The following is a 21,680-nucleotide window of genomic DNA, read 5'->3' on the forward strand; positions in this document are numbered from 1 at the left end:
ACTGATGGTGACTTGGGAGGCGGGAGCCCCGGCAGAGGTTCCAGACTAGCTTAGGGCGTAAAGCAGAAGGCCCCGCAGAGAGGCTGGGGGGACATGGGGGGTATGATTGGGTGGGACGGGGTGGTGGGTGAGGGTGTGTCAGGCGTGAATGACAATGGTTGTCAGCAGACACGTCACACACTGAGCCTGCAGGGAGACACACGTGGCCTCAGACCTCAGGGCTGTGTCTTTCCTCTGTGCCCTTTGGCCCCCTTCCTGTCTTGACATTGAGCCTCAGTTAACCTGGTGAACCCCCAAGGGGTACTGAGCAACTTCTTTCCTCTGCTACTCAAAAGGAGGGGTAGTCCCGTCCCCACAACACCCTTTTTAAAGGGGCTGCAGGTTTAGGGGAGCCATGGGAATGTGAAAGAAAGACACTGAGCCTAAAAAGAGCCAGGGAAAGGGACCCAGGCCAGACATCAGTCTAGCAGAGACTCCCCGGCACAGTCCCCTTCTCCATTCTTCTTTCTGACCTGGGCATACTTGAGAAACTGGACGAAGGATGTTTTCAATAAGCCAGCATTTCTTCAAGTTGGACCAAACGGTAGTGTCCATGAACAAAAAAGGCTAGAGGACTGAATTTTTTTTAAAAAAAACAAGTTGTCTGAATTTTAGGGAACTGGATAATAGCACAGGAAGGTGGAGAAGGGAAGGAAAGGGATGATGAGAGAGATTCATTTTGAGTTTTGGGTAGAGAATTCAGGTTGGTTCTTGTTTTATCCAAACCGGTTTGTTTATCTCTGAAAAATTATCAGCAGCAATGGCCCAAAGCGCTGCATGGGGGGACCAGCTTCCAAAGGGTAGGGATCCGAACAAGTGTTCTAATGTCTGGCGAGGGCTGTAGCTTGTATTGCCCTGGGTTCTCTGGCTGGCTGCCTGGTGCGGGGGAAACGGCGAGCCAGTGACGCTGGTTCCCAGCCCCAGCCCTAGGTCTTGTGGGGTTTTTCTCTATGTGTTTTCGCTCCTTGTTCGAGAGTGATGTGTGTGTGTGTCTGTGTGTGTGTGTGCGCGCATGAATGCGCGTGTGTGTTTAATGCAAAGATTCAAACTGTTGATACTGGCAAGGCCAGAGTTGAAAAACTGGAGCGGAAATGGCGGCAGAAGACACTTGAGGCTTCCCTTGACTGCAGGTGGTGTGAGCTCTGGGTGTTAGCATTTGGCTCTTGGACTGCAGGGAACTTGGCACTGGGGCAGGGGAGGGTGGGCACAGGCTCCCAGCCTCTCCTGGTGGCTCCTCGAGGGCCTGCAGGCTCGCATTTGGAGCAGAGGGGTCTGCACTGACTTGAGTGGTGGGAAGTGTCTGAGGGTCAGGCCGGCCTCCAGCAGCAGGGCCAGCGTTCCGTGGGATTGTGTTTGGAGTAGAAAAGTTCTCCATCTGGGGCTCTTGGATCAAGGGGCTATGGAAGGCATTTCTTGGGGTCATGGGGTTTAGAGGATATTCAGAAGGCAAGGGACTCCAAGCCTGGACCCGTAACAGGCCAGGAACCTCTTCCTTCCCGCTGCTGGGAACACGGGAGGCCCTGTGGTTCTGAGGGGGCAGAGAGGGAGGACCAGTGCTGGTGGAGATGGCCAGGACAGCTTTGAGAGTGTTGCTGAAAGAAACCAGAGATGAAAACATTTAAAAGTGGTGCATCTTTTAGCTTTGGAAATGGTTCCCGATTCTCTGAGAGCAGGGAGAGTGCATCAGGCAGGGGGGTTACACTTCAGGTAGATTTCAATCCAAAACTGTAATTACATCAAGGAGCAGATGGAAATGGGAAAAGAGGATTAGTGGCGTGGCCTGGTGGGCCTGGTGGTAGGGGTGGCAGGCTTGACCTCTGTGCTTGGATCACAGCAAAGGTGGTTTGCCCCGGACGACCCTGGGGAACAGCCTGGCTACCTCTTCTCTTCTGGTCTACTCTTCACTCTCCCTGAGCCATCTCTGGAGAGCCGGGTCCCCTCTGAGTAGCTCAGGGCTGCTTCCCACCCTCCCTGCTTCTTCTCAATGCCTGTTGTCACGTGTCAGCTCCAGCCTGGAGTAGAAGGAAGTTCCATTCTGATTGATGTGACATTCTTTTCGGCATGGGGTATATGTGTGCGTGTGCTGGGGAGAGGGTGACCCTAAAGGATACCAGCGGATGGCTCTCATGGGTGGCCAGTGAACCCTGGAAGCTAGGCCCCCACTGGCTGCTTTGTCCTGTTTGGTTTGGAGGAGCCTGTGGCCTGGGTTTCTCCTTTAGGTGGGAGAAAAGGCTGCCAGAACTCTTAGGTCTTTGACCCACAAGGCTCTGACTCTGCCTCTCATCCTGCTGAGCCCCCTGGGGTGTGACGGTGGCATCCCCAAGTACTGTGAACCCCCAACTCACCTTTCTCTTCTCCCTGCCCCCCTGCCTTGCACCTGTCAGCTGTTTCATTGACTGTCTGGCTTGGCTGCCACCCATCCTATCCTCCCAGGCCAGCTCCTCCCTCCCTCCACCCCTCAGGCCTACACTGCCCCCCTTCCTGTCTCTGCCCACGTCTGTCTCTACCTGCCCGTCGCCGGCACACCTGAGAATCCGAGGCTGCCTAACGGAGTGTGGGGATGCTTCAGGGTGTTTACCAGACAGCCGGGATAAGGTATTAAATCCTGTTGCTGTCTTCCCAGGGCCAGGTTCCTCAGATGGTTTTCCAAATTCCTAATCTCAGTGCCCACATCCCTGCCCGGCCCCTGTTTGATGGGAGCCTTCCTTTCCGATTGAAGCTGAACCGAACAGGATCTGTCGTGAGGTTGGGTCTGGGTTCCCACCGGGGCGTGATGACATGGAGGTCCAGCCCCTTCCTCCCTGGAGGAAGGAGGTTCTTCCTTCCTCTCCTCCCTCCTTTCTTTGGGAATCTTAGGGAGTAGGAGTCAGGATTCTGCCACCAGGTGTTCTAGAGCCTTCTTGGGTGCCCCCCTCCCCTACCAGTGTGGTCATGAGGCAGGAGCAGGTAAATGACAGCCCTTCCTGAGCCCAGCGTTACAGTTCTTCCTGCTCGAAGTAAAAATAGCCAGGGTGGGGTTTTGCCCACGGTACTGAACACCCTGACTTGCCCCAGAAGAGAGTCTGCAAAGCAAACCTGTTTCTCCACGGTGTCTCTGCGCTGTTTTGGGAGTGCTAAGAAGGAGGCGTGCTCCTGTCCGGTGCTCTGGGTGGACACCTGTCCTCATTAAGCTGGCCTGGCCTCTGGGGTGACAGGAGGGCTCAAATGTGCCCCAGTGAACAGCGACACTGAGGCTCCCCGTGGTATCCACTTGTGATGATGGGCAGAAGCAGCTTCCGGGGGTCTTCCCTTCTCTAGGACATCTGAGGCTTGTCTACCCTTCCTGGGATGGGGCAGGGAACTCTGTCCCCATCCTCAGCCTTCTCTCCCAGAAATTAGACCGAAAGAGGCAAATTAGCCTCCTTCACTGCCCCCTATCCCCCAAGCTGGGAACTTTCTGTGAGGGGTAGACCACCCTTCAGAGGGTGCTTGGGACTGGTGGGTGTGTCCTTGCTCTGAGCTGCCATGTGACCTGGACAGACCTTTCTAGTTTCAGCTTCTTTTTCTCTAACTCTGTGTTCCCTCTTCCTTTTCCCTACCGTGCCACCTCTCCTCCTTGCTCCAGGCAACCAGAGGTCTCTTGGGTTTCACAACACCGGGAGCTTCCCTCTCTCTCCAGGTCTCTTCACCTCATTCCTGCTCAGGCTCCAGGTGGCCGGCGACTCCACCCTCTTCCTGTTGCCTTGGCACTCAGCACTGCACTGGGCTTTCTTCCGTCTCCCTTCCCGAGCTTAGGGCACTGACAGGAGCAGAGGGATCTCTGGGACCCAGCAGAGCGGGGTTTGGCAGCAGTGAAGCAGGGCTGGGGCCAGAGCAAGGGGCACAGCGGCAGACTTCGCGCTGGGTCCTCAGCTAGGAGCCTATCAAGGCTTCTTCCGTGCTCATACAAGCCGGGGCTCCTGTAAGAGTCCCGGGTGCCAGGGTTCCTGGTGTTATTTCAGGGTATTCTTTTTCTAATATGTGTTGGGCAAGGACTAAGAAGTGGAGTAGAAAAAAAGGAGGGCAAAGAAAATCTGGAAGATGACATTTGCCACGAGGATGAGAAGGAGGAGGAGGGGTGGGGGAAGAGGTGAAATTAATTCATTAGCAAAACGTGTTTACTGGTTTTGCTTAGGCACCTCCATTTTAAAAGTCTACGTTTACAATAAGTCGCTAATTAAAATACAAAATTAAGCACCAGCTATGGTTTTTTTTCCCCTTACACTTTAACTGCATGATCTTTTGTGATGTAATTTCTGGAAACACCCAGTGTGCCTCACAGGGCTGACTGTTTGATAAACTAGAAGCACCTGAAACCAACCCCCAAAAATAAATATATAAATCCAGGGGGAACCTAAGGTAGATTGGAAATGACAGAGAACTGCAGACAGCACGGAACCAAAAATCCATAATAATAATAATAATAAAAACCTTCTAAGTAAGGACATTTATCCTGCCTACCCCGAAACCAGAACAATCTGTGCATCTCAGGGAAAATAAAAAGCTGAAATGGAAACCAGATCAAGTGGGGTAATGGCTCCCTGTCCCCCACCCTCCAGGTTAGGGCTATGGAAAAAAAGCAAAAACAACTCAGAATCCTCCCTGATTCCATTTCTAGCTGGGCTCAGTACTTGCTGGGCCTTTTTCTTTCATCATGGACTTTTCAAGGGGAGTTTCTTTTTTTTTAAAATAAATTTATTTATTTATTTTTGGTTGTGTTGGGTGTTCGTTGCTGCACACGCGCTTTCTCTGGTTGCAGTGAGTGGGGGCTACTCTTCGCTGCAGCATGCGGGCTTCTCATTGCGGTGGCTTCTCTTGTTGCGGAGCCCAGGCTCTAGGTGCGCAGGCTTCAGTAGTTGTGGTGCGCGGGCTCAGTAGTTGTGGCTCGTGGGCTCCAGAGCGCAGGCTCAGTAGTTGTGGCTCACAGGCTTAGTTGCTCCGCAGCATGTGGGACCTTCCTGGACCGGGGCTCGAACCCATGTCCCCTGCATTGGCAGGCGGATTCTAAACCACTGCGCCATCAGGGAAATCCCAAAGGGAATTTCTTCATCCCCCTTGTTCTGAACCAAGATGCAGTTCTAAGAGTGGGTGAATGGGGGCAATGACTGTCCCCCCTTGGGAAAAACAAGCGTCTCCCTGCCCACCGAGGGCAGACAGCATGTCCCAGGCTTGGTTGCTGGCCGAGCTCCTGGCTGTTCTAGAAGGTAGTGGGAAAGGGTGGTCCATGGTAAGAATGGTGTGTGTTGCGTTTTGCAGACAGCCCCATGGCCTGCTGCCTTCTTTAAGATGCAGACCTGGGTCATGATTGCAAAACTGCTGAGAAACCTGTCAGGAACTGACTCCAGGGTGGGGCTGGAAGGAAACTGGATCCCACTGGCAGCCTGGCTGCTGGAGGATCCTAGGCCCAGCATTGTCTGTGGGCCCGAGGCCTCCTGAGTACCGGGCATCTGGGCAATAGGAGGGTCAGGGACAGAGGGGACCTGCGACCACACTGCCTTCTCCTTTCTCTGATCAAAAGCTAGAGGCCCAGCTGGCCAGGGGCCCCAGGAATCCCTTCATAAACTTCCCTCCTGGGGAGAAAGGATTTGCCTCTTTTTAAGGTCTTTTTTAAAAAAACTTGTTTTTCCTGATTGTAAGTCATGCTCATGGCTCATTGGAAAATACAAAAAACTGTGAAGAAAATAATTTTTAAACATGTAGTGTAGTTAAAAGTACAGGTTAGGTGAACAGAGTGACCTGGGTTTGAGCCCCAGCTTTGTCCCCCAGCGCTGTGACTCTGGGTAAGTTACTTAACATTGCTCAACCTCAGTTTCCTCATCTATAAAGTGGGGATAACGATTGTATGTATCTTGGAGGGTGGTGAGGATTCAGTGTGATGACCCGTATGAAATTTTGAGCACTGAGCCTGACACACAGCATACTTGAACATTAACTATTTCTGTTATTGTAGTTAATAATGATTGTTCTACTGCCTTGGATGATAGGCTTTTAAATTTTTTATTAAGAATTTTTTTTTACCTCGATGAAATTCTCTCTCTAAACCTGTGCTGTCCAATACAGTAGCCTCTAGGCACATGTGGCCATTTTAACTAAAATTAAAGAAAATTAAAAATTCAGCTCCACAGTCACACCTGCCAAATTTCGAGTGCTGCATAGCCACACACGGCCAGTGGCTACCGTACTGGATAGCGTCGAAAGTTCTACTGGACAGCATTCTAAACGATAGAGTCATATGAGTTGTGTCTCCCCAGCGTCCTGCTTTCTGTACATGTCTGTTAATGGCTGCATAGTAGTCCACGATATGGCTGAGTCACACTTCTTATTGGTTTCAGTCTTTGTTTCTGGGATGTTGGAGCATCCTCTGGGCTCTGATTGGGCCCTCTGGGGTCGCCCCTTCCGGCACTGGTGATGTGCCGCTCTCTGATTGGTGCCAGGCAGAAAGGCATTCTGGGAGGAGCAGGGCCTCACCTGCTGATTGGCTCCCAGTGGTGGCGCCAGGGCAAGGGGCGGGGCTCTGTTTCCCCTCAGTGGGCCCTGTCAGAGCAGGAGGGGGCTGCCCCCCTCAGCCCCCCGTGCATCCCCTCAGGCTGGCTCATCCACACCCTTCACCTCACAGGGCAGAGACCAGGGAGAGGAGGGACATGCTCGAGGTAGTAATAAGGAGTGATCATGATCCGCCGCCACTGACTCGAGGGTCCCAGGTGTTCCTAGGAGCACCCCTGGGAACCCCCCAGGAGCGGGTGGCCTTTCGTGGTGGGGAACGAATGCCATGGTCGGAGCTGGCCTGGCTCCCTGAGGCCGGTGCAGACCTCCAGGTCCTGGTGAGGGTCTTCAGGCTTCTGGAAGGGCCCTGACTGAAGAGGGTTGTGAGATTCGAGGGTGGGAGTGCCAGGGTCCCAGGTGGGGGGCAGCTCCAGAAAGACCCTGGAATGGCGGGTGACCATCCTGTGACTGGGGTTCGTAGAGTGAGCGTCGTGGTGCCGGGGTGCTGCCGGGGTGGTGGCCCAAGCCTCTCCTCCAGCTGGGTGGTTCACACCCTCCTGGGTGGCCAAGGGCAGAGCTCTGGGTGAGGGGCTGTGGGCAGGGCCAGCTGGCTAAGTAACCCCCGGGGCAGTGGGCAAGACAGATAGGGAGAGCCGAAACCGGACCTGCTGATGTGGCCCTTTCTGCTTGCAGCGGATCATAAAATATGGCTCAGATTTTCATTACGGGCTCTATCGATTATCTTCTGGGACGGATGAATTATAGAGAACATTAAAGTTTTTTAAAAAAGCAAGGGAGAGAGGAAATATCTGAATGAATTTGGGTGGTCGATGGCAGAAAGGGCTGAGCCACCAAGCCTGTGTGGCCTCTGTCTCCGAGCAGGGTGAGAGCCAGACAGCTCAGGGTAGGCAGCCTCTGACAGCAGCTCGCAGCCTCCCAGGCCTCCTGGGCCTCCGTGGGCCCGGCCTTGCAACAGGGGAGGCCTAGGCTCTCCTTGCCTGTGCCCTGTCCCCTCCAGGAATCTGCCTAAGTTCTTAGAAGGCAGACGCTTGGGTTGTTCACAGGTTTCTGACCCAGAAATAGGACCTTTCCCAGGCTTTGGGCCTTCAGTGATGGGAGGTGGGCCCCAAACTCTGCTGCTTCCCCTCCAGGGCCTCCTGATTCTGGAGAGCATCTTTTGTCTCCTGGGGTCAGGACTGGGACAGGATCTCCTGAGGAATGTGGATACCTGAGCCTGTTGGCCATCTCAGCTTTCCCCTACTTCATGTTCCTTCCATCGGCAGTCACTGGCTCGGAAGATTTTCGTTTTCCTTTGTAAGCTTGGGAAAAACGCATCTGGGTTGCACTGCTGTGCATCTAAGTCCAGTCTGGAAAAAGAACCTCCTGGAAGCTCATCATTCCTCCCTTGCTACCTCCCCACCCGCTTCCCTCTCCCTCTCCTTGCCAAGCAGCATGTTGCTCAGGTGTCGGACAGGCCTGGGTTCAAATCACTTCCCAGTGTGTGACCTTGGGTGGGTCACATCCCTCTCTGAGTCTTAGTTCCTCAACTGTCCAATTGGGATAATAAACTATCTCATTGGATTCTTGTGATGATTACACGCATTAATGTATTAAGGTCCTTGGTAATAAATGTGAACTATTATTATTTTCCTCCTCTACAGGGGCAGAGGCTGGAAACTTTCCCCCGTTCTCTTCCTTTAGCCCTTTTGATTGATTTTATCTATTAAGTACTTATAGCACATACTATGTACCAGTTACTTTTCTCAGCATGCTACACATAATACATTATTTTATCCTCATAACCGTATGTAGGAGGCACTATTATTATCTCCATTTTATTGATGGGGAGACTGAGGCACAGAGAAGTTACAGTAGTCTGCCCAGGGTCACACAGCTTGTAAGTGGCAGCTCATACCTGGCAGCCTGGCTCCCAAGCTCGTACGCTAAACCACTGAACCACTGCTGTCCCAGTGATCTGGTGGGGTGGCATGTGTGTGCACACGAGTGTGTGTGTGCACACTTGAGTTCCAGCAGCCCTGCCCTGGTGATGGTCTCTGGCTGACCCTACTTCCTGACCCTCTGTACTAGACGTGACTCCCTCAGCTCCTCAGTGACCCCAGCATTTGGGGGGGGCCCTGTTCTGGGTGGAGCTTATGACCCCACGCCCACACTGCCCCCCTCCCCCTGGCTTTACCTAGGCTACTGTGAAAAGGTGGTGGTTTCCATGGATATCCGTCTCCCTCTGGTGACACGCCCTTTTTTGTATAACTCTGTTCCCTGGAGTTGATTGTTTTTGGCTCACAGCTCTGTAAACTCATCCAACAATTAAAAAGGGTGAGGGGTGGGGCAAAAAGGAGACAGACAGTAACTGTGGAGTGAGTGACACACAGGAGGGGCCTCTGGTGTGTGGGTTCCCTCTCTGGCCCCTGTCGGCAGCAGGACAGCACCGTAAGTGCAGACAGCCACATAACCAGCTGGCCCGGAGTTCAGCTGGCGGAGTTCTGAGAATTCACAACTCTACATGTTTCTTTCCATTGGAGCTGTGTTCTTGCCCCATTGATTCCTCCCTCAGGAATCTAAAGGGGCCCATTCTCGGAGCCACGGTGGCCATCTCCAGAGGCCACTTGAAGCCATGAGATGTCAGCTTGGACCAATTTGAATATTTGCTGCCCTCGCTTTCGTTGTGTATGTGTTTGCCCTGTTTGTGTACCATCAAATACCTGCTGCGTTGGGCGTACCCATCGTAGGCTGTGTGAGATCACAGATGAAAAATGCAGTGAAAAACACTTTCGTGCCACAACACATCATGTAGGATTTTTGTATTAAGATGTGGTTTTTTATTGTTGTTTTTTTTCCCTTTTCCATACAGCCCTGAAGTTGGGCAGTGTGCACGTCTGCGCTTTTGTTTTCACTCCAGGTGGTTTATGAAATCTGCTCATTAGGGCTCTGTCCTCCCCCCGCCCAGCCTGATCTTCTATCCCTTTATCCTCTCGGATGTAGGTCTTCTCCTGCCACCACCCCCCCCACCGGGTCTTCTCGCCTTTGGGGAGATGATGGGTGCCACCCCGCCCCTCCCTCCCCCCATTGCACATTCATCCAGTGAAAAGCAGGGGATCTTGTGGCCCTGCTTCTCAGTCCTGCATCTTTGAGGCAGGTGTTCATTGCAGTAGGAGGTACCACTTTGGGGGAGGTAGCCGAAATCTCTGTGTACCGCCCCCCCCAGGTAAAGCCCCTTAGCTTACCCTTTGTCTGGAGAGAAGAAATAGAAGTTGTCCCGTGCCCACAGGGCCTCCTGACTTAGAGTGGCCCTCTCCCGACTGGCCGCTTGTCCTTATCCCATCAGGTGACAGCGCTGGGTGGCTCAGCCCCTTCTTTCGCCAGGAGGTCACGCCCACAGCTGGGACCCTGTTTACCAGGTGGATCCAGGGGTTCCTCCTGCGCACCAGGCGCGTCACCATAGGCCTCACCTCCCTCCAACCTGCTGCCCAGCCGGAAGCAAGCGCCTAAGCCTGGCCTTTGCCTTCCCTCTGGCTGTGATCTCTGAGTGCTTTTGGGTGGCTCTGAAGGATTTGATGGAGACCTGTTTGGAGGTCAGGAGGACTGAGATTCAGGAGGGGAAACAGCATGAGGTGTGGGTGGGTGCTGAGGTCATGGGTGGGGACGAAGAGGAACATTCAAGTGAGGTGGGCCTTGGAGTCCGTCAGCCCGAGTCCAGGCCTGGGTCCAGCACTTGCGAGCTGTGTGACCTTTGGCAAGTCCCTTCGTATCTCTGTGCCTGCCCTCCCTAATCTAGCCACAGGGATCATAATCCTTCCTACTTCGTGTTGTAAAGATTCCATGAGATCATACAGCCCTCAGCATGCTGCTCGGCGAACAGAAGGCGTCCGGAAAAAGAATATCATTGCTTCTCACATAGGCGTATTGGCAGAGGGTGTGCCCTCCACTCCCAGCATGTTCTCTGGCACATAGTAGGTGCTCAGTCAATTCTTACTGGGATCAGCTGGAGAAGGGTCAAGTAACCAAGCGGTCTCCTTGAACCTGAAAGTTATTAATTCATGGCGTTGATGGAGGAGTCAGGAGAGCCCGGGACACAGGTTGGGGCTTAGGGAAACTAAACAGAAGGGAGCGTGAAAATAGGTGATGAAGTTTTCTGTCAGAGGAGAGGGATGAAGCTGAGCCAGGCCCATCTGATTCTGACATGAAATCAGGAACTAGTTCAGTTTCACGAACACTTGCGCAGCACACCGTGGGCCAGCTGTTGTGCTAAGTGCCGGGGATGCAACGATAATTAAGACCTGGTCTCTGCCCTTGAGGAGTCAAAAATCAATGGCGGAGACAGACTTGTGAACAAATGACTTTAGTCCAGTATGGATTTAAATGCCACAGGGAAGGCTGCATGAGGAGTAGAGGGGCATATGGGCCCGCTTGGGGTAGATTCTGGAAGGTTACCTTGAAGAGACTTGGAAGAAGAGGGTGCTGCTAGTCGAGAGCGTTTCTGGAGCACTCTTAACGCCTTTCACGTCTCTTGTTGATCACCCATGTCTGCTAGGTAGGAGGGGAGAAGGTGTTATGTCCACTGGACGGGCGAGGAGATGGGCCCTGGGGAGAGTACATGGCTTGTCCCAGGGCCTACAGTGACTTAAGCGGCAGAACTGGGACTCAGACCCCTATCTTCTGATTCTTGGCCCAGTGTTACTTCCGTGCCTGCACCTGGCTTCTCACCCCTTCGCCCTGGAGCTGCTGGCCAGAGAGCTCTGTCCTTTGGGCTGTGCACCTGCTGCTGCCGTGGCCCTTGGGCCTGTGCTGTGGGAGGGCCCTGTCCACGACAGGCCCTGTGGCCTGCGCCCTGGTTTGGTAACTGGGTCAGGCTGCTTGGTTGGGGACAGTCCTGGAGCAAGGCCGCACCCTGGCAGGGCTGGAGGGTGGCAGGAGTGAGGAGGATGGAGGAAAAGGAGGCCTGGCCGCACCCTTTATTCAGTTGTCCTTGATGCCAAAGCTGAGAAGGTCCCTCTGCCTTGGGCAGGCCCCTCGTCAGCTGGCGGAGGCCGGACAAGGGCCCCACCAGGGTCTGGAAGACCCTTTTCCCCTGTAACTGGAACCCCCTTCTGAACCAGTCATGTTCACCATTTATGTGTGGTCAGACTCTGGTCTTTCTAGCTCTTTGCCTTTTCTCTGGGGAAACGTGTGTGCCTGGAAGGGGAGGAGTGTCAGCCGGCGGTATAAGCAGCTGGCTGTCAGGTAGGGTAGCGGTCATTCTGTGGGATGTGGGAGTGGAGCGTCCCGCCCCCGGCAGAAGTGTGTTCTGGGGGTGAGGATCTGTAGGTGATCACCCCTTCCTCCAGCTCAGAGATGTTTGGTCGGTGGGTGGGCTGCCCCGGGCGTTAGGGATTCTGGACCAACAGTCAGGGGAGGGTCAGAGCCCAGAGGAATGAGTCTCCCAGTGGCCCTGAAGTTCCCATTAAAGTGTTTTTTCCTCTTTTTTAAAGAAAAAAATATTCCCAAACTGGAAAACAAAGGAAATCCACTTCCCCCAAATCACACGAAACTCACATTAGGGGCCTGGCGGGAATCCATGGAAACCAGGAAACCCGCTGTTAACCCTGTGTGGTGCTAAGGGGTGGGGTGGGACCTGGGCTGCTCCAAGCCCGGGACCACTGTCGCAGGCCCTCCCCGACGCTTCTCCCAGGGAGCTGGTCTCGGTGGCACTGCCCAGAGCGGAGGTAGGGTGGAGCTGATGCTGGAAGCTCTGGCCTTCGAAGCACCAGCTCCCCCTTCCACTCATGGCCCAACCTTGGGAGGCAAGAGAGGAGGGGTTCATGCACTCCAGGGAGGCCCCAGGGGATCCAGGGGCTGGGCCAAGTGGGAGAACCTGCCAGGCAGCTGCCCACACCGTGCCACACTGTGGAATCAGGGCCGGGCCCACTCACAGGCTTTGGGAATACACAGGCCAGGCGCTGTGGGTACTGCAGTGCTCCGGCAGAGGGGGAAGGAAAGGACTGACGTTTCAGCCGCCACCTTCCCTCATGCCAGCCTTGTACACGGGGTGGGTGTGAGAGCAGACGGACAGCGCCCTCGGGGTTCCTGCAACCCACTCTCACATCCGTGAGGCTGGGACTCCAGGCCTGGGAGCTTGTGTGCCGAGTTTGGTGGCGGTGTGTCTGTGTTTGCACGCACGTGGGCTAATTTTTCTAAAAAGGCTGAAAATATTTACAGGTTTGAAGTTGAAACGCAAACAGGAAAAGCCCTTTAAAAAGTGAGTGTGGTGGATATTCAAAACAGGAATCACCATGGAAACACCACAATATTTGCTTAAATTGACACAAAGGTTGCCGGTAGCAGGGCACCAACTTTCTTTGGCCACGTTTTTTTGGCTCGACACCTATCACAATGGAATCTCCCCCTCTTTTCTTTTTTATGAGATGTAAGGGCACAGCACCAGAGTGGGGAGGGGGAAGGAAAGAGAAGTAGCCAAAATCACCGTCCTGGTAGCTGCAGGGACACCTGTTGATTCCATTTTTAGAGACTTCCCATAAGGCCATCAGGGGGTCATGGGAGCAGCTGGGAGCTGGTGGAGGGAAAGTCTGGAGGGAGCAGGAGGTTGGGGAGGCCAAGGGTTACTCTGGTTGCGTGGGTCTGATCTGGTTTCCAGTGTCAGCTTGATTCATTGTTAGGCTGACCTTTCACCTCAGGTGCCAAATCTAGGGTGTGATCACGCTGTTGTTACCTGGGGTGGCACCTGATTGGCCTATTTTTGTTCCTACCTGTTTGATTCTTTTATTAGGTGCGACGACTGCATAGCAGTTGGCTAATAATTGTGCAAAGGGTGCATTTGTTGTAGGGTCAGGCATGGCACGTACCACGGCAATGCCATCTGCAGATTGGTAGGCAAGGTCCAAGAATCTCTTACCTCGCTGGCCTGTTGCCGGGCAAGGTGTCCGAACCTTACCCTCCATTGTCCTTCTCTCTGAGTAGCTGTGTGGGTCTCAGTTGTAGCCTAATAATCTGTTTTCCTTTCTCCTTCTGTTAGGTAAACAGACCTCGCTGAGTGAAGGCAAAGACCCTCTCCAGCCCACCTGCCTTTCCCGCTGTTACGGCGTCGACCCGTCCTGTAGAAGGGAGTCCTGCAACTCTTGTGGCGTGTGTTGGAATGGACTTCGGACCCCGGCTTCTTGGGATGCAAAGGTAGCTGCTCCCCACTCCCAAGATGCCACTGGGAAACGTGGGCGGGAGCTGTGACTGACCAGGTCAGGGCTTCCTTCTTAGGGGAGGGACTGCGTAGGCCTTTCTCAGCGGTGGTAGCTTAGCCACCCCAAGTGAAAGTGAGAATTTGCAAGTTCGAGAAAAGAGCCGGGGCCTAGGAACAGGATATCTGCATTTGGGCCCTGGCTCTGTGGTCGATTCACTGCTTTTTCCCCTCTGGACCTCTGTTTTCCCACCTGTAAAAGAAAGAGGTTGGAATAACTGTCCCTGAAGAATCCTCCCAGCGTTACCATTGTATGACATTGAACGGGGCCAGCAGTGTGCAGGTTCTCCGGGTGAGGCCTGTGCCCTGGCAGACACTGCTCCTGGAGCTACGTGTCAGGTCATTTCTGCACACCACCTCTGGGAACGGTAAGTCCAGCCTGTCTGTGTGTGCAGCGACTCCTGCTCTGCTGTGAGCTCATGCATGACTTGCTGGGGCTCTCCTGGGGGCCCACCAGCCCAGGCAGGACCCTCCTTAGAGAAGAGGCCACAGGTATCTTTTGACCCCGGCTCAGAAGTAGCCCTTGCTTAAGGCAAGTGCTTACACCTGGGGTGGGTAGCCTGTAGGGCTGGTACTGTCAGATATTTACCTACAGTTGTCAAACTTGGCAGTTCTTGGGGTGGAGGGTTGACACACAGCATGTGACTTACCATGTATTGATCATTAGTCAGTATTCTCTCAAGATCCGGAGGGAACCAGCCCAGAGGGGTTGGGTGTTGGTAAAGTTGACAGCGTCTTAGGGCGGGGGCTGAGGCTGAGGGCCGAGAGCGTGGCTGGGAGGGCAGGGCTGGGGGCTGCTTCTCTTGCGTGTGCCAGGCTGGAGTCTGCGGCCCCGGCTCACCCACCTGTGCTCTCCCTCCCGTGCTCTCCCTCCATGGGCGCCAAGGGCAGACGTGTCCTGCCCCTCCCTCCAGTGGCCAAGTGCTGCAACTCTGGACTTTGAACTCGCAGGGAGGAAGCACTTGCAGAGATGTGTGCCTTGCTGCCCACTGGGGTGTGAGTGGTCCCCAGAGCTGCAGGCCTGGTCGTTTGGGGCCATGCCACCTCGGGAACTAGCAGAAGCCCTGGGTAAGGCCTAGAGATTTGCAAATCAGATGTAAATGTGGCGTTTGGTTGTGGTGGTGGAGCAACCACGTGGAGCAACCACGTGGACATTTCTTCCTGGTGTCCAGAATGCGATCACCCTCCAGGAACTGGTCCATCCACATTTAAGATGTACGGCTGTTGTCCCCTGATGGCGATGGGGCCGTGTAGGCTGTTGGTTGTGCAGCCCTCTGGCCGGGTCAGCACCGGCACCTGTACTTCTCTGCTCCTTCCCGGGCTCTTCTTGCTCCACCCTACTTCCCTGATGATCATGGGTCTTGGGATGGCAAGCCCACGCGTCTTTGAGCCTCTGGATGATCTCCCCAGCTCCCTGTACCCCGTGCGTGAGCAGGTTGCCAGAGTGCCTGTGGAGCCCCTTTCCAGGGGGCAGTGTTGGCCGGTTCTGTCCTCAGTGGCAGGCTTTTTGTTTTCTTCATTCCCTCGGCAAAACACGCCCATTAGTTTTTCCCTTTCTGAAGTTTCCACTCATGGTTGACTCCCAGGGGCCGTGCCAGCTGGGATTTACACCCGGCATGGGGTATGGGCTCCCTGAGTCCTCTGGGACTCCTGCATCCTGACACCGGCCGTCTTGGGCTTGATAATGAAGCTTGGGAACTCAGAGGGCTCCAAGTGGGAATGTCATGGCCGAGCCCCTTCTCACTCACCCGGCCCTTTGGTCACAGGCTAGGATCCTGTGTGGCAGGGGTGACCCGTGGTCTCAGAGGTGGCCTGCCTTACCACACCAGAGTGTGGGCTTGGGGTAAGTCTGTGCTCAGGCCTGGTCTGCAGGCCTGATCCTGTCTGACTCAGATCCTCCCCACTTCTGGCTATGCCACAGAAGATCTGGTTCTGTTTATTCAATAGTTATGGAGGGCCTGGTGTCTTCCGATCACTAGGGATAGAGTGATAAGACGACCGGCTCTCAAGGAGTTCTGGTTGGGTAAGCAGACAAAAAACCAACCCACAGAAAACAACAAGGAAATCATTAGTGTGGAATGGAAATGGATGCGGTGGTGGGAAGTGACTGGGCAGTCAGAGGAGGCTCCTTTGAGGAGGCGACAGTTAGCTGAGATGGAAGGATAGGAAGTGGATAGCCATCCGAAGAGCGGTGGAATATTTCAGCAGGGGAGAACTAGTCTGGAGGAGCTGAGGCTGAGAGCTTAGGGAGCTCAGGGGACAGAGAGAGGCCCCAGTGCTGGGAGGTGGATGGGGTGGGGCTGGGGTATGTAGGACATGATGTGCCAGGGGAAGTTGGGACTTTATTCTTTGGGTGACAGGCAGCTGCTGGAGGGTTTCAAGCAGGGAGGTGAAGTGATCTGATTTTGTTTTAAAAAGATGGCTGGGGCTGCCGTGGTGAGAACGGATTGGCGGCGGCACGGGCAGAAATGAGGAGGCAGCCGCCTGAGTGGGAGTCTGAATTCAGCCACTGGGTTAAATTCTGCGATGGGGCTTTTGGTGATTTTAGGAACCAAGTGGAACCTTTCTCTTCGCCCTGGGAATGTCCCACAGACAGGTTTTTGTTGTTGTTGTTCCTTTCCTCCATTTGACATCAGTAAAAGTGGCTGAGACAGAAGGGGGAAATGGGGAGAAGGGGGCAGGGTCCATGTGTGTTTAAAGGGAAAGTAAAGTGGTCTTGCTGATGGATTGAATGGGGGAAGAAGAGACAAGACCCCAGGGTGACTCTTGCCTTCCAGGCCCCCGATGCCTGGCCCTGCGTCTCCTCTCTCTCACCTGACAGTGCCAAGGGGAGAAGCACCACCCCGGGCGCTGTGCTGGTTGCTAAGAAAGCTTGCTGGAGGGCATTAGGCGCCCCTGGGTCAGCACCATGTGGAGGGAAGGCCCAAGGCCTGCTTGCACCTAGCACCGATTTCAGCAGGGACTTTCCAGCTCACTGTCCTTCTGGCCCTAAGATGCTGCACTGAAGACTGTTTCGTGCCTTTGCTCCACGGGTTCTGTGCTGGGTCTGAGGTTGGGCCTAGAAGCTCGTGTAGTTCCTCTCACTGTGGCTTTAAATATGATCTCTGTGCCTGGATGCACAGAACCTCAGCTGATCAGCTTTAAGAGCTGAAAAATGGGTTTGTCTAAGACCCCCTCACTTCCAGACGGCCAGCATAGTCTCCAGCCCCAGCTCATGGGCAGGGGTCCTGGCCGTCTCTCCACATGGAAAGTCTTTCCACAGTTCACAGTGTGAATTGCCGTAGGTACCTCATCAGACTTGACCTAGGCCACTGTCCCTTTTTCCAGGGTTCCTGAGCTGAGGCTCCACTCTCCTGGGTCCTGGTATCATCTGCTTGGGCCAGGACAAGGCAGGCAGTCCCAGCAGCAATGCTGTAACAGCCAAGCCATCCCCGACCCCCCTGGGTGGGTGCTGCATAGCCCAGACAGCAACCAGAGCCTGGCTGGAGTGAGTGTGAAGCTGTCCCGGCCGGCTGTGGAGTCCCCAGTGAGGACTTGCCCATGCTGGCAACATATTCACAGCGATATGGGCCAGCTCAGCCCTCCAGGAAAGCTCTGGAGGCCTGACCTCCGGGGGGAGTGACAGGAGGGAGCAGAAGGGCAGGCTGGCGATGACGTCGTGCGGGGGGTGATGGGGATGTCCCAGACGCGCAGCTGGTGCCTCTGGCTCTAAGGGGGTGTCAACCAGTCTTCCTGGGTGTGTCTGCCGGCATCAAAACACTGGGCTGAGCCGTGGGGGAGGGTGCGTCTGGGTGGGCAGGCGTGTGTGTCCGCGCATGCATGGGAGGCTCTTCTGCTTTCTGCCTCCATGGCCTGCACTAGATCCATGGCCTTCACTCCTAACTGGACTGGACAGTTCTAACTCCGTCCTCCAGGGCTTTGATCTGGTGTGGGGCCGGCCGCTCCAGAGCCTGCAGCTGGGGTGGAGGCGTGGAGGGGCGGCATCTGGAGAGGGAGGTCCTGGCTGAGGGGAGCGGGGGCCCCTGTCCTCCACCCCCCCGCCAGGTGACACCCTGGATCAGTGGACTCCAAGGTCGTAGCCACTTTGTACTGGGCAGAGACGTGATGGGGAGATGGTGTGGGAAGAGTTACTGATCCTTCTGGCTTGTAATCTGTGTGAGGATTCTGCCTGGTGTTGCCGACATCCCTGCCTTGGGCCTCCTTCCCCAGGTCTCCTTTGTGCCTCCCGCCTTCCTAGCAGCGTTGGAAGCCTCTGGGTTCCACCAGGCACAGACCCAAGGGGTGAGGGATTGGGCAAGGCTGGCAGCGCCTGCCCCCCTGGAGCTACCCAGGGTGATGCGCTCGCTCCAAAGGGGACAGCGGCCCATGGCTTTGGGAGGGTTAACATCTCGTGGACGAGGGGAGAAGCACTCTGCCCTGCCTCCATCCTGTGACCTTGGAGCCTCCACAGGAAGAACACGCTGGCGTTGGAGAAGCGACGGCAGGTTTTGCACACGAGGGGAGTCCCAGTGGCTGGGAACGCGTCGTCTTCTCTTGCGGATCTTCAGGTTCCCCGTTCTGTCTTCTCCCAGTTTTCCTGACCTCTCTGTTTCTAGAATCCACCCAGGTATAGTCCTGGTCCGGGAGAAAGTCCTTCAGCCCAGAGGATACCACGCTGAGGCATGAGGCCGCCCCCCTGGGCCTCCCCACACCGTCAGCTGCTGGTTCTCTGTTAAATCAGCCTTGGGGATGGTCCCCACCTTCCGCTCACCACCCAGTTTAGTCTGGTTTCTTGGCGCTTCAGGAGTAGGAGCCTTTTCTGACCCTGAGCCGCCTTCTGGTAGCCTGCGCTTGGGACCCCTGTGGCCCTGGGCGGTTGAGGGGAGGGAGGGTGTAATTAATCACTAGTTTCTTCTCCAGAAATGCTAATCGGGAAAAGCAATTAAAAGTAACTTTTTTCCCTTAGTAATCTGTGTTGAGAGCTGGTAATGAAGTTTAGGGCCGTTGTGACTCAAATATTTCAGCTTCACCGACTCAAGTCAAAACAATCCGAGCTCAGGAGTTTGCCAGCAGCAGAGCTGGGGCCGGGCAGCAGCTGGGAGCCCTGGTGTTCCCCCTCGTCACCGTCGTCCCACCCCGTGCTGTTTCCCGGGCAGAGAGAGTAGCAGTCCCAGCTGGTAGGGCAGGGTTGGGGTGGCGAGGAGATGGGTCCCCTAGGACATCCCTGGGAGGCCCAGAGCGTGGAAATGCATCTAGGGGATGCTAGGACCAGGATACAAGTAACACTTGGTGTGCTGCAGAGCCAGGGAAGGGTGGGCTCGAATAGCATTGTGGGGGAAAAGTGGGTGTCTGGGGAGCCCACTGAGGTCGGCCAGGGCTCAGCCACATGGGACTCAGAGCCAGAAGAGGTGGTGGTCCAGATCCTGACCTCTAACCTCCAGGCGTTCATTTTTCGTTTTCGTCCGTCAAGCATTACTGATGCTTGATGACACTACAAACCGGGTTGGAACTGCAGCAGTGAACCAACAAGGCAAGAATTCCTGTCCTTGTGGCATTAGCATTTTCGTGGAGGGAGGCAAATGATAAATGAGTTAAAGCAATAAAGTAGATGTTGGATGGGATGTGTGTCGGGGAGAAAATTGAAGCACGATTGGGGGATAGAATAGAATAGGGAGTGTGCGTGGCGGTGGATGGCTCGTCAGCTTAGGTGTGGCGTCTAGGGAGGGCGTCCCTGGGATGGTGACATTTGGGTAAGGACAGAAGGAAGTGAGGGAGCGAGCCACCCTAATTAATATCTGGGAGAAGAGGGTTCCTGTTGGGGAACAGCAAGTGTGAGCTCCCAGAGGCGAGAGCACCCCTGGCACGTTGGAGGACAGCAGGGAGGCTGGTGTGGCTGGAGTTGGGGAGATGTCGTGTGAGGTCAAGGGGGTCGGGCGGGGTGGCCCCCAGATCCTGCAGGCCTTGGAGCCATCGTGAGAACTCAGGCTTTTGCCCTGAGTGGAATGAGAAGCTTTTTGAAGAATTCTGAGTGACGTGATCTGCTTGGGCACAAGCTCTTTATTAAAAAGCAAGACCCACTGTGGCTGGCTGCTGCTCCCATGGGCCGCCTGCGCCCCCGTCCAGGTGCGTCTGCACGAACCCCCGAGCCCCCTCCGAGGTGCTCTCCTGAGCGGACGTGAGGAGCGCAGAGGGGCTGTCAGCAATCGCCCTGCCCCAGCCCTGCCGGCCGCCACAGCCCCACCTCGGGGAGCAGTTCAGAAACGGGGTCTTGTCGCTTTAAGCCGCCCCCGGCCCGGCTTCCCTGGCCTGCTTTATCTGAAGTCCAAGCGTGTGTTGTTCCAGGACCGATCTGCTTTAGCTAATTAATAATCTGACAGGAGCCACCCAGGGGATTAGCCGCTGAGCCGAGCTCCACCAAGCCCCAGCAAACGAGTCCGGTACTCCTTGGGGACATGGAGGTGACTTTGGGGGGTGCGGGGAGAGGGGACCCCCACAGGTGAGCCATGGTGTTGGGCAGTGCAGTAGTGGCCAGTGAGGGGAGAGGGCGGGTGGGGGACAGTTCTGCACAGGGCCCCTTGAAAGGAGACTGCTGTCTCGAGACGGGGGGGGGGGGGCGGTCTCTGCCCCCTCGCTTCCAGTCCTGCTTGCCCACCAGAAACCGACCCCACCGGCCAGGTGCCACCTGCTGAGGAGTGGGAGAGCATTGCCCGATTTAGCGAATAAAAATACAGGATGCCCGGGGAGATCTGAGTTTCAGACAAACAGCAAATCATTTTCAGTGTAAGTATGTTCCATTTTCAGTGTAAGTATGTTCCATGTTCCATGTTTTGGACATACTTACACTAAAAAAAGTATTCGCCGTTTATCTGGAATTCAGAGTTTGCCAGTGGTCCTGCGTTTTCTCAGGCACCTCTGAGCACCTAGGGCCAGAGGCTGTGGGACTCCCTCCCTGGAACAGCCTGGAGCTCCCTCTGGAAGAGGCAGAGCCCTTGGGGGGCTGTTTGTGGGCTTGGCAAGCAGGGTGGGGCTGTGGCACAACGACCCCCTCACCACGGTACGGGGACAGGAGGCTGGAGCGAAGGTCAGCCACCTGCCAAAGTCTCCAACCTCTGTTTGGGCCCAGGTGGCCCTTGCCTGAGTGGAGTCCAAGTTCCCTCCAAAGGCACTGTGGTCCCCGGGCTGGGGAGCAAGTCCCAGGACCACTTCCGCCCGGTGAGGCTGGCGTCTGGGATCAGTCCGTGGCGTCTCCTGAGGTCGAGGCCTGAAGTCCGTGGGGTCATCTGGGTTAGGTGGTCATCCGCTAACGGCATCTGCTCTGAGCCCAGGGAGAGGACGGAGGGATGGCTCCCTGTGTGGGAGGGGCCAGGCCAGTTCAGGCACGAGGTCAGGGACAACAGCCTGCTTTGCAGGGCCACCTCCACGTTGTGAGGCCTCGCGGCACTGACCAGAAATACCCGTCTGCCCACGTCTCTGAGCTACCTTCAAGGCTGCCAAGCAGCCCCTTGCCAGCTTCTTAGGGAGGGAGTGTGCTATCCACTGGAACTAGGCTGCCTGGGATGTCATTCCAGGGGTGGGGAGGGGTCCTTATTGGAAAATGTGATGGCATCCTTACTGCTCCCTCTCATGACCTCTCTCACCCGGGCTCCATTCCCACGGGTCAGAGAAGTCAGGGCAGCGAGAGGGGACTGCTGCCAGCTGGTGGTAGTCCAGCCTCCTGCAGCCAAGGGGCCTGATGCCCAGGTGGGCACTGCCCCTGAGGTGCGAGCTCTGGCTCCCGCTGTGTTCTCTGGGAGTTAACAGCATCCTGTGTAGGGAGTTCTTTTCTCCCCCAGCCCCGGGCTGCCCTCCTCCCAGCCTTTCCCGGCACAGCCAGCTGGGGAGTCTTGTGGTGGGAGCAGAAGGGGGCTAGGGGTGCCGA

At 55.3% G+C, this 21,680-nt stretch overlaps 1 protein-coding gene across 2 annotated transcripts in view; it reads left to right on the forward strand.

Moving 5' to 3' along the window:
* The window catches only part of CASZ1 (castor zinc finger 1), a gene marked incomplete at its 3' end in the record, with an annotated part of 147,207 nt that overhangs the window by 19,324 nt on the left and 106,203 nt on the right, over positions 1-21,680 (forward strand). For both annotated transcript variants that reach the window (XM_082665625.1, XM_082665626.1), the window contains exon 2: positions 13,568-13,722. The remainder of the gene's footprint in view (positions 1-13,567; positions 13,723-21,680) is intronic.

The sequence above is a fragment of the Grampus griseus genome (assembly GCF_964374135.1).
Source record: "Grampus griseus genome assembly, chromosome: 1".
Classification (NCBI taxonomy): Eukaryota; Metazoa; Chordata; class Mammalia; order Artiodactyla; family Delphinidae; genus Grampus; species Grampus griseus.